The sequence below is a fragment of the Poecile atricapillus genome, chromosome 3 (genome assembly GCF_030490865.1).
Source record: "Poecile atricapillus isolate bPoeAtr1 chromosome 3, bPoeAtr1.hap1, whole genome shotgun sequence".
Classification (NCBI taxonomy): Eukaryota; Metazoa; Chordata; class Aves; order Passeriformes; family Paridae; genus Poecile; species Poecile atricapillus.
Genome location: NC_081251.1, coordinates 18,205,987 through 18,218,036, shown reverse-complemented (window position 1 = coordinate 18,218,036; position 12,050 = coordinate 18,205,987). Strand labels below are relative to the sequence as shown.

Genomic DNA, 12,050 nt, shown 5'->3' with positions numbered 1-12,050 from the left:
ATTTATTTAATAAATTTTTTAGTTAATAAGTTAATGTAGCTGTGCATAAATGTAATTGTTCCTTAAATGTTACTGAGATATTAGTTTTTTAAACAGTAAGAACTACATGGAAAGTATCTGTCATGTAATAAAAGTTACATTTATTTCTATCTGTGTTGGAATTTTATTGGTTATTCTGCTGTTCCTGAATTAAGCTGAATGCCATCTGTGGTTCACTTAATATTTTATAAACTTTTATTACAGTCCTTCTTTTATCTTTTGTATCATACCTAAATTCATAACTACATTCTCTAAAATTTCTCTTCATGTGAAAGATCACATTATAAAAATAAAGACATATTTTCATGATGAAAATCAGTTTATATTTTGCCTTCAATGGGATTTTTATATCAACCTTTTCTGTTATTATGTAGTTGGCTTTTCCTCTTTTTTTTTTCCTCTTGTTTTCTGCTAGTATATATGAGAGTTCCATATGCATTAATCATAATATTAGAAATATCACTGCACTGATATTACATAAGCTTTGACTACTTCTAATCCACTGGGACATTAAATCTAAATCTTGGCCTGATGCAATTCTTGCATTGCTAAGAACTAACCAGTCTACATCTAGTCACAGCAAGCCTTGCAGTATCACAGACTCAGAGTCAATCAGGTTGGAAAAGGCCTTTGAGATCATTGAGTCTGACCTAACACCACCTTGTCAACCAGACCATGGCACTGAGCAACATATCCAGTCTTTCCTTAAAGTAAAAGGAAGTCGCAGGGAATCTGGATTGTTTACAAACCTGGTGTATACTATTTAGTTCTGATGTTTACTATTGTGTGAGGACTGAAATAATTTCAGAAATGGGAACTGGAAGCTGGAAGGGGAATAACCCCACACTGGTGAGGTAAGTACGGCCACACTGAGAATTTGGGAACATACTGGCTATGTTGTCCTTCCAACTCAATTGCATGTAAAAATACTATGTGGTCTGTAGGTTACCTGCATTTTGAAAGGAGCGATAACAAGTAGTTAATGGCTTCCTCTTTGAAATGGAAATAAAAATCTGTAGTTTTGTATGAAATTATTTAATTTTTCTTAAATGTACCAAAAAGAGTTTAACATTTCTTAAAGGGATCTATGCATGCTACCTGTAGTTAGTGATTTCACACCATGACTGAAATATGAGAATATAGGCACAAGAGCTGCACTACTTTCTCACTTTTGCAAGGCCAAAATAACTTTGGAAATCAAAGTAAAAAAGATTATGGGTATAATAAATCAGAACATTGGTACTGGTTACACTAAATACTATTGGAAACAAATTATTTTGGCATAATTATCAATACATCAAAACTGTTTAGCCTCTATTTTGACATTTTCTGTTTATGTTTCATTAGTCAGCAATTTGTACCAGGAACCTTCCAGTAGACCTCAAGGAATGTCCATTAAAAATACAAAACTAGCAGTTGAAAAATGAAAACCAGACTTTTATGGAAAAAGGTAACCCCAGATAACATATAGGTGATGATTTAAGGCAACATAAATAAATTCTGAGATGAGCAGTGATCTGTAGTGTCGCTGTTGGACACAAAGTAGAAGTGTGGATTCTATGCAGCAGCATGCACCAGAATGAGATGCTGAGGAAAAGCTTTATTATCCAAACTTTTCAGCTTTTTATAGTGTATTACACTACAGGTTTAACGTGATTGGTAAAGGGAACACTACCTCTCTGTCCCATTGGTGGGACAAGAGAAAACACACCACAGCTGTACAGAACTGCTTTGAGAAAATGAGATTATTTACAATAATAGTCCTTGAGTGAGAGCTGCTCTCAAGAGACTTTCCCTTGGGAACAGATCAGCCACTGACAGGCTGGAACCCTCTTAGACTCGGAAAAATCAGGTCCTCACTGGAGAATTAATATTATTTAGTCTCCTGCTTGTCTGAACTCTCTCTGTCTTATACAAATACCCAACCATATGTGAGGACAGAATAAAGTAGAACTGTGAATTTTTTTTAGGACAATGTTAACTGCAATTTAATGAACCTGTACAAGAAATAGTGTTTAAATATATGGGTAATCTCTTCTAATGTTCAGCTTTTAATATAGGATAATAATAATAATAATAATAATCATCATCATCATCATCATCTTTTTTCTGTATATGCTTCACAACTGATCCAGAAATTATAAATATATAACCTCTGTTCTGCAGATATACATTCATGAAAAGCATATACCTAATACCACCTAGTGCCACTGTACAGCACAACTCAACTTCAAAAGAAGTATCTGATGCTATTAGAAGGTAAAGAACATAAACTTTGTGTTTCACAAATACATTTAAAAATAGTTTTGTCATTCTCAATTTTCCCAAATTTCTCTTTATCTTGAAGTACTTATTTTCCTCCTTCCAAGGTTTAATGTGTTTCTAGAATGTAAAGGAAAAGCATTATATTTACAATAGTCTCTTCACTACTGTCTGTAAAGGTTGAAAGGTATGATGGACTGCTAAAGTCTGCTGAAACTGTTCGATGCTGGGGCAGGGAAATACTGGTATGAAAATTTAACAGAAGTCACTGGGCTGATTAACACCAGGGCATCAGCTAACTACATACTGGTGGAGATGATAAGGTACTCAACCTACATTGGAAAGTTGCTGGGACAGACAGTGTGAATTTGCTCCTCCCTGGGGAAAAATCAGACCAATTTCTTGGATTGTCTTTGCTCAAGCAGCCAGCTAGGCTAGTTGGATAATGTGGATGAATATGCTGAGTCTCTCCCAGAGGGATTTATATTTCCACTACTCCTTTAAACTCTTAATAAAATAATGGAATCAAACCATTAATGGAATAATGGAATCAAGCCACTCACCCATGAACTCATGCAACTTTTTGTTTGATTGATTTGGTTTTTGAATGTTAATGTCATGGTAGAGAAAAATCATAATTGTATGTACCAGACTGCTCAAAACGGAACCTGACAGAATACTCAGGTTTTCTTTTGCTTCCTTTCTGGCAGGGTTGGAATGTGTTGTGCTGAATTTTTGTGTCATGCTGAATGGATGTATATACATTTTTAAGAGAAACTTGAGCCCTGTCAGTAAAAAAAAGCTGATCTGATTCTAGGTATCCTGGCAAATCAGAAATTATATTAGTAATCATTAAAAGCATATAATTTTCCTCAATAAAAACTTTAATAAACAGGAACATGCATAGTTTAAAAAATCAAGAGAGAAGGCCACATATGAAAAATTATTGCATGTGTTGTTAGCTCATGATCATTATGTTGTCATTAAATCATTAATTCATTAAATTGATTTATTGTATTAATTTTTTCTTATATTTAGTTTAATTAATAGGACTTTTATATGCATACATATTTTAACATCTTAGGCATTTTTATAATAGTTACAATAAACAAACAGCTATTTTATAATTTTATAGCACTGTACCTGTGTTGTTTAAAAGATAAAAAAAATAGCTATTTTATTTTATGTTAAAGATGTCCTTAGTGTTACTATTTCAGATAAGCTGCCCAAACATATAAGTCAGAGTAGTAGATACTTTAAAAATAGGGGGAAACAATGGGAAATGTATAAATCAGGATACAGTAGTATTTTGTCTTTATTTGGGTTTGGAAAGGACCGAGACAAAAGATTACTTTTTTTTTTTTTTTTTTTTTTTTTTTTTTTTTTTTTTTTTTACAAAAGCATCTAATTAAATATGCTACTGTCTTTCAGTTTCAGCCCAGATAAGAGAGATTGCTGAAGGGCAATGAACTGTCTTCATCTCTGAATTCTCTCACTCAATTCATCTGTCAGGTCAAACCTGTTTTGACAGTGAAATCTTTATTTTTGTATTTTAAAGGGGACTCAAAGCTTGTGAAAGATGCCAGCTGACAGTACAGAAAGGTGAAGTCATCAGTTTGTTCATGGCAGAGATGCTGCTCATCAAGTAACATCAGGACCAGAAAGTTCACACAAGCTTTAGCATTAAAGTACAGTTGCTTCATAATTGATTTTTCAGGTCATAATTTTAAAAACCACAGCAAAGTCCAGAAGATAGTTACCTACTGTAACTAAACACAGCACCAGGTTTATCAGCTTTTATAGCTTTGTTTCCCACTTTTAGTCTTTTGTGTGCATGAAGCTCTTTTCAACCTGTTTACATTTGACTACCCATTGTGTAAGGTCAATTGAGATTATGTGCTGCCATTTTATATCCATCTGGTTTGCCACCAGTTCTTTTTGAAATGATCTTTACCACAGTAACCACTGCAAGATAACGGCAAACCTGGACAGCAGCATATTACACTTGATGGTAAAGCAGCAAAAGATGGAATGTAAAAGGAGAGGAAGAATAAGAAAGAAGGAAAGTATAGCAAGCTTATAATTCAGTAAATTATAGATAGGCAGATGCAGAATATAGAAATGGAAACAGAGCTGGAGAATTCAGAAATGGAAACAAAGACACTAGACCAAAAAAAGAATAGAAACACATAAAATAAAGAATAAAGAATGCTGAGTATGAATATGAGGGCACAGTAAATATTTGTGTAAAATTGTGCTCATTTTTGGAGTATGCTTGTTAGACACAGTTATGATGCTCATTTTTTTTATTACAGCCATGGGGCTATATCAGTATTTTCCTTTGCTTAGAGAACCAATACGCATAAGACCAAAAATTGTTTTGCGTTGCTAGAATGTTATATCTTAACTTTTAATGATATTTTTCTTGGAAGGTATAAATGTACGGAGTAGTTTTCAAACATGTACTTTATTAATTTAATTAATGAAATTCTTGTACTTTTTTCTACGTATAGCAGCATTTTTCTCAAACAAAGCCTTCTAGTTTTTATTTCTTTGCCTCTTATCCCTTTTTACTCAATGTGTTTGGATGAACGTTTGTGTGTAAACCCTTTTTATCAAATCCAACATATTTGCATTTGACTTTGAAAAGTAAAACTTCTGTATTTTCATAGATAAGGGTTTATTACTCTATTCAAAGGGAATTTAAGCATTTGGACAGTGGATCAAAGACTACTGCTTATTGTACTCTGTTAGTCAAAATGCAGTTTCAGTGCTTGCCTGTTAAAGAAGATGAACTGAATGTGGCCCAGCATATTTAGCCTATGTGACAGGGGCAGAGCAAGAAAGAACTACTGATTTTGTTAAAAGCCTAAAAAAGAGCTAAAAATGTGTTCTTTGTGTTTTCTTTGGTAAAGATGCTTGTTTAAATTCATTTAAATTTTTAAAAAGATTGAAAATTACATTACAATGCTTTGCTTCTTTAAGTATTTTCTCAATAATCTTAAAAGATAAATGTTAGTCTTTAGTGGGATAAGGTTATAATGGTTTTACTATTGTAATTGTGATACTTTTGTTCCCTACATTTGTTCTAATTCATTTTCATACACCAACAGTAATTTTGATTTTACTAAATTATTTATAAGAGCTGAATGTCTTTGCGAATATGAAATTAGCATAATTCATTATTTTACTACTTTAAGCCAGACCCTCCAGCTCTTATTTAAGTAAAAACCTTGCTGAAGTGTATACCTATGCCTGAAGCAGTTTTGACTTGAATAAGGCCGTCAGATCAAATCTTTTGTTTAATAATACATATGTAAATAATATTTTGTACATATTTTGATTCCTAAGTTAAAGAATTATTATTTAATTCTTTGCATATTACCACTGAATATAATTTAAAATTAAGGGAAAAAACCGAAGACTAATTTAATGATACAAGTTAGAATGAAACTAGGGTGAGGAAAGTTTTAATGACTAGTATATAAATTCAGCAAGGAAGAGCTAAATTGGTTTTTATGTATGTAGGTTCCACCTGAGAATGTGCAAGTAGAAATAACAGCACATACCAGCAGTACTGTGACTGATGTTAGATTTCCTTGTTTTTAAAATGTGTTTGCCTATTTTAAATGCAAGCTGGATTTTTCATGCAGAATGTGAAGCATTTTGGATTTGATTCTGAACATGAAACCGTTTAATGTAGGTTTTGATTAAGGGGTGGAATGGTGAGGTTTTTTGCTTAGTTCTGATGTGGTTGAAATTTCAATGAAGCATTTACTTAGGATATTGACATGATTAAATGATGATGGGAGTCCTGTAGGATTCAGTAATCAAATTTTTGTCATTATTATAGGAGTAACTCATGAAATGCCAACATCATTAAATCAGTTTCAACTGAAAATTTAAATCCATTTGACTTAACTACTGTATACAAATAACACTCCTTTTCCCTTTTGCAACCAAAAATGAAAATGCAATGCAAGCACACAGATTTTTGTGAACATTTATGGAAACAATTGAAATAAGTCTGTTTATGTATGTCTTTTTATCAGAATATATTTATTTTCATTCTGCCTTAAATAGTAATTTGTCTTTTACAAGCTTGACTTAGAATCGACTCATTCTTTAACAGTGTAGCAAGAGAAAAAGCACCTCTCAGGAGTCATGCAATGAATTCCCTGGCAGAAAATTTTGCTTCACCAGTAATAGCGTGTGCTTTATGACTGACTTTAGCAAGTTTAATAAAATTGTACCACATATATGTTTTATGAGATAAAGATTAATCTGAAAAGCACAGCTGCTATGTCAGAATTTCTTTGTCACTAATCATTTGTCTGTGTGTTAATTATGCTCAAAACAATGCCTACACTGATTCTACCTATGTATGCTTAAATCAATGAATTGAGAAAAAGAAGCAGGTCTAATTTTAAAGACAGCACTGTCACTGTTTTGACTATGTGAATGTGAATATACTCACAAGAAGGGAATGTTGAGACTGAAGCCTGGGAAGGGCTATGCCACTTGATGCTGAGGCAATTTAATAGCTTATTCAATGATTCGAAAAAATTAGTCAGGATTCACAAAGAAGATTTATGTTCATAATTATAGCATGTATTTTCTAAGCATGGTGTTATTCAGTCACATTTGTAATCTCAGCATGGTCACTTAAGCTTCCTGTAGAATGCATGTGGAAAATAGGGAATCTTAGACTGTGATCCACAAAAGCCTGAATTCCAGGTGTGCGTTATCTGAACTGACAAGGGCAAGATGGATGTTACAAGTCCTAGCCCTTAGTATGAATGGATTTAAAGTCAGGCTTCATTACATTATCTTAAGACACTGAGCTGTGGGAGTTGGTCATGAGTGTCTTCCATTTGCTTTTAACTGAAATGATGTTCTCATTGTATGATTAAATAAATGTCCACTGTAGCAGGAAATAGAACATAATGGTCCCTCAGGCTGGGAACTGACTACTAGACACTAAGACAGGGTCCTACTTGATGTTTCTTTCGCTGCAGACCACCATGCACCAGCTATTGCTACAAGCTAAACTTGCTGGGATTGCATTTTCTGTCATGAGAAAAGGCAAAGCTATTTATGCTATCTCCTTGTACTTAGAAGATAGATTCCAGCAAAACTTGAGTCTTGATCTCAAACTTGAATCCAAAGATAGAATTTGGCACTCTTTTTTTTTGGTATTTGTGTGGTATAAGTGTGTATATTCATGCACAAATGCAGATTGTGCCATACATATTTATAACAAAAATTTCAGATATGATTCAGCATATCCAGACGTACATTATTGGCACTTCAGTTGGTGTATTTCTGTAACTCTTAGAAAAAGTGGTAGGAATGGCATAGAAATACTTAAAACCCTTTAAAAAATGTATGAGTTACTTGAAAGAATTTGCGATTGCAGTAGTTGCAGATGTGAAAGTAAATATTATTTATTCATGCATTTTCAATGGGTAAAATTCCAAGTGAAACCAATGTTGAAAATGCTGATAATGGGATTTCAATTAAATATTCAGTGGATTAACTGCTATACACTTTTTGGCATAGGTTGAAGGGGATACTCTGTCTCTGAGGGTGTTCAGGAAAAGTTTTAATTAAAAACACAGTTTTCTGAACAGAAGAATTCTGGGTAGCAGGCTAAAAGAAGTACTGCAAATTTTGGGTAAGTAAATGCATATTTAAATGTAAGCCTAAATTAATCTAGAAAAAAGTAGTACAGAAAGTGCTATTCCATATGAAGCATAAGTAAACCTGGACTATAATATATGTATATTATAATATATGTATACAAGCATACACTTAGTAAGTAATGCCTTTGGGATACAGGTCTTACTTTGTAGGCTGTGTATGGGGCTACTGACATATTTGGAATTTTAAAGTTCCCAACCTGTGCATCAGTAGGAAAGCCTGCAAGAAATGCACCTATAAAGATTTTGAAAATTGTATATGGTGATAAATACGTCATACTTATGAACATGCAGAGCAATAAGTAAGTAAAATAAGTAATAATAAGTAAGGTTTAATGGTAATATTTTATGTGAAAAATGGAGAAAATGTATGAGAAAATGTAATGTGACTAAAAACCACACTTTTCTAGTGGAGAGAGTGAGTTTCAGTTGAACATCTTTCTTTTTCAGTCAGGAATTGGGTCATTTTGGATTCAAACCTTTTTATACTCCTATGAATTTTTCCAATAATTTAATTTTCCTTTTTCAGTCAGAACATAAATTAAATTAAAAATATTGAACTTAGTATTGAGACAAAAATCCTTTTACTGGTTATATCTAGAAATCAGAAGCTAAAATAATGGTATGTTAATGAATGTATAATAATGATATATGTTGTATTTTTAGAACAACTTGGAAAATGTGGTATCCTTTAATTCTGTTTTTACCATCACTGTCTGAACTCAGGGATGGATTTCCTCGTTTTACCTTGTATGAGGTTGATAATGTTGATGGGAAGAGGCCCTTAGTGGGAGCTTCTGTTGATGATTTATGAGCAATAACCAAATGTGGGCCATTTTTATAGTTGTACTATCTCTGCATTACCAATTAACAAGAAGATATAATATATTCTCACTTTTAGCAGGTAATAAGCAAACATGACCTGGTAAATATAGGGAACTATATTGATGGAGACTGTGGTTGGTCAGCTTTGCTAGTATACGTCAGACCCATTTCCAACAAGGCCCTCTCTGTTTTTTAGTGAAAGGTCAAGGAGCACACCATTCCTTGTGGGAACCTCCACTCCCCATGTCAGGAAGTTGCCATCAGTGCATTCCAGGATGCTCCTGTGCTGTTTGTGCTTCACGGTGTTTCTTCTCCAGCAATGTGAGGGTGCTTGAAGTCCCCCACAAGAGCCAGAGCCTGTGACTGTGAGGGTGCTCTGAGCTGCCTGTAAAAGGCCTCATCCACTCCCTCCTCCTGACCAGGAGCCTGTAGCAAACACCCACAACAGTGTCACCCTTGCTACTCTGCCCTTTTATCCTACCCTGTCCTTTTGTTCTCCTCTGCCCTTTTATCCTAACTCATGACTCTCAATTTGCTCATCATCCACCCCAAGACAGAGCCTGATACATTTCAAGAGTTGTTTCACATAGAGGGCAGCTCCACCACTGTGCTTTCCCAGTCTGTCTTTCCCAAACAGCTTGCAGCTGCTCATGGCAACGTTCCTGTCACATGAGCTGTCCCACAATGTCTCTGTGATCACAACGAGATCAAAGCCCTGTGACTGCACATAGATCTCTAGTTCCTCCTGTTTGTTCTCCACACTGTGTGCATTCGTGTACATGGACTTTAAAGAAGTATTTGTTTGTGTCAATATCCCAGTGAGGGTACAAAAGGATGCCCCACAATCCATTCTTGTTGTTATGCCTCTGGGTACTTGTGCTCGCTGGAGGTGTCCCTTCTTTAAGTCTCATTTTGCCACTTTTGGGTGGTTGCAATAGTTTTCTCCTTCCCATACCTCATGTTAAGCCTGGCTATGTCCCTCACCCTCTTCAAATCTAGTTAATACTCTCTCAATGAGCCCTGTTAAGTCCAGAGCTGGGATCTTTTCTTCCCTTTGAGATGCATGCACCCTGCGTGTTACCATTAGGCTCGGAGCCATACATCTAGCCATAATCAAACCCCCATTTCTGCTAATAACACCAGTCTCAAAGCCAGGTATTATTCTGCATGATTTTCCTGTTTCTCTCCCCATTGTTCCCTAAAACTGGCAGGACAGAAGAGAACACATTTTGTGCTCCATATCCCAAGGTCCTGAGGTCCCTCTTGATTGTCTGCAGCCTTCTTAGGACTTCATGAGTACTCCGTGGGAAAAACAATAGCAGGTGATAATGACTGGACCGTACCAGGCTGGGACATTTCTTTATATTCAGGGAAGGCAGGTGCCACATGAGGAAATTTCATTACAGCCTGTGATCTTTTAGGAACAGGATCAATGTTACCAAAGGACCACACACTGCTGACCAGACACCAGGTTTGATTTTTCAGAACATTTAAATGCAAATTGTTTTTGTTGTGATCTTTAATTGCAAAGTGAATGGTCAGCACCTGCTTATCATCCAGGGACCAAAAGTTAACCTTAGCTGTTTGGCATATAACACTTGCTCCATCTGCTCAAGTGATTTTAACTCTTTGTTTTCCAAGTAATACACTCAGATTCACATCATCTTGCTGCAATAATATTGGACATTGTCCTCCCTTACTTATTAAAATGTTATTAATTGTTATTAAAAAGAAGTTAAAAAAAGTTAAAGTTAAAAGTTAGAAGTTAAAAGTTATAAATTGTTATTAAAGAGAACCAACTGAGAGCTGAATATATGGGCCATTATTATGTATGCATTGATAGGATTCCACTTGCTGGACTTCAGTCTTGCCTGGCTTGTGGCCATAATGCTCTTGTACATCAGCTGCCTGAATCAGATCAAATGGGATCAATTTTTGTTTGTGATTCCCTGCTCCACCTCAAGGTTTTATAGTGGATCTGGCATCGTGTGCCAGGGAATGAGAAAGAAATAAGGACTAGTTTTCCCCTTTTATCACAAGGGTCACCTCCTCTATTTCTATCCAGTTCTTCAAGGAATATGATTAGTTTTCTAGTCTGTTCAATGCTTTGTGGATTGGTAGCTCTCTCAAGGGTCCTTTCTACCTTTTCTTCCCTTTACAAGTATAGTGAAAGATGCAGCTTAGTATAGAGTGAACCCGTGGAAGGCTGTGCAAAATAAAACACTCATGGTTAGTAAGAAAGCCACATAAATATTCTGAAGAAACACTTTAAACTCTATCAAAGTAAAAAAATCTAAAATGTTTTGGATAAAACGCTGCAGACATGTACTATCAAGAGGTTGGACTACGTTTTTCTCTTACCTTCAGTGAGGTAATTTGCTTTCTGTTAATAACTTGCACCCCTGCAAACATTTTCATCTTCATTCATTGCATGTACAATATCACTTGGGCAGAACTTGTCTCATGACCATGTTGCTCAACTATCAGAATTCATTTTAAGACAAACCAAGCAAATGAAGTGCACCTGCTTGGTGCTCTGACTAGTGAACAGATTGTAAACTGTATCTGAGAAAGGCGTGTTAACAAACCACCACCTGCTGAAACATCGCCGTAAGATAAACTACCTTGGGTAATTCAGTTCAATTATAAATCTGATTAATTTCATCCACACAGGTGCACTCAGTCTGAATCAATACACAAAGAACACAGTTTACACTTTGGTGAACACTGGCCCCTTCAAAACTAAAGTGAAACTGGCCCCTTCTACTTTCTGGTATGGCATCTAAAGTTTGGTCAACTTTAAATAAGCTGAATGACTGAGAAACATATTTTATGTATACTTCTTGAGCCACGCCTTTTTTTTTGTAAAATATTGTCAAAACAAAAAAGTTAATTTAATACAACAAAAAAATCAAAATGTATCTGTATATATAAATTAATTTCTAGTTGACTTTAATAGAAGGATAGAAGTTCAGTAAAACCTTTAATAAATTCTTATTTTGTTTCTATTAATATCATGGGTTATGGGACTTTGAAAGACCTTTGAAGAGGTCAAAAATCATTCTAGTGTAATCAGTACATGTCCTTTATGTCTGTTGAAATACCTTCTTGGGGGGTTTGCTGCTTAACTGTCCCAGGTGTTTAGGGTGAACAGCCTGTAGCTCCTTGAGTCCTCCTGATGCCCTTTTTGAAGTATAGATGTAGCTCAAGACTCTGGTTCAG

The 12,050-nt window shown here is 34.9% G+C and overlaps 1 long non-coding RNA gene across 2 annotated transcripts in view; it reads left to right on the top strand.

The window, feature by feature from the left end:
• LOC131577586 (uncharacterized) overlaps positions 1-11,662 on the top strand; it is a 28,006-nt gene extending 16,344 nt beyond the window's left edge. For both annotated transcript variants that reach the window (XR_009277247.1, XR_009277246.1), the window contains 2 exons: positions 7,864-7,978; positions 11,502-11,662. This is a non-coding gene — a long non-coding RNA (uncharacterized LOC131577586). The remainder of the gene's footprint in view (positions 1-7,863; positions 7,979-11,501) is intronic.
• The last annotated feature ends 388 nt before the right edge of the window (positions 11,663-12,050 follow it).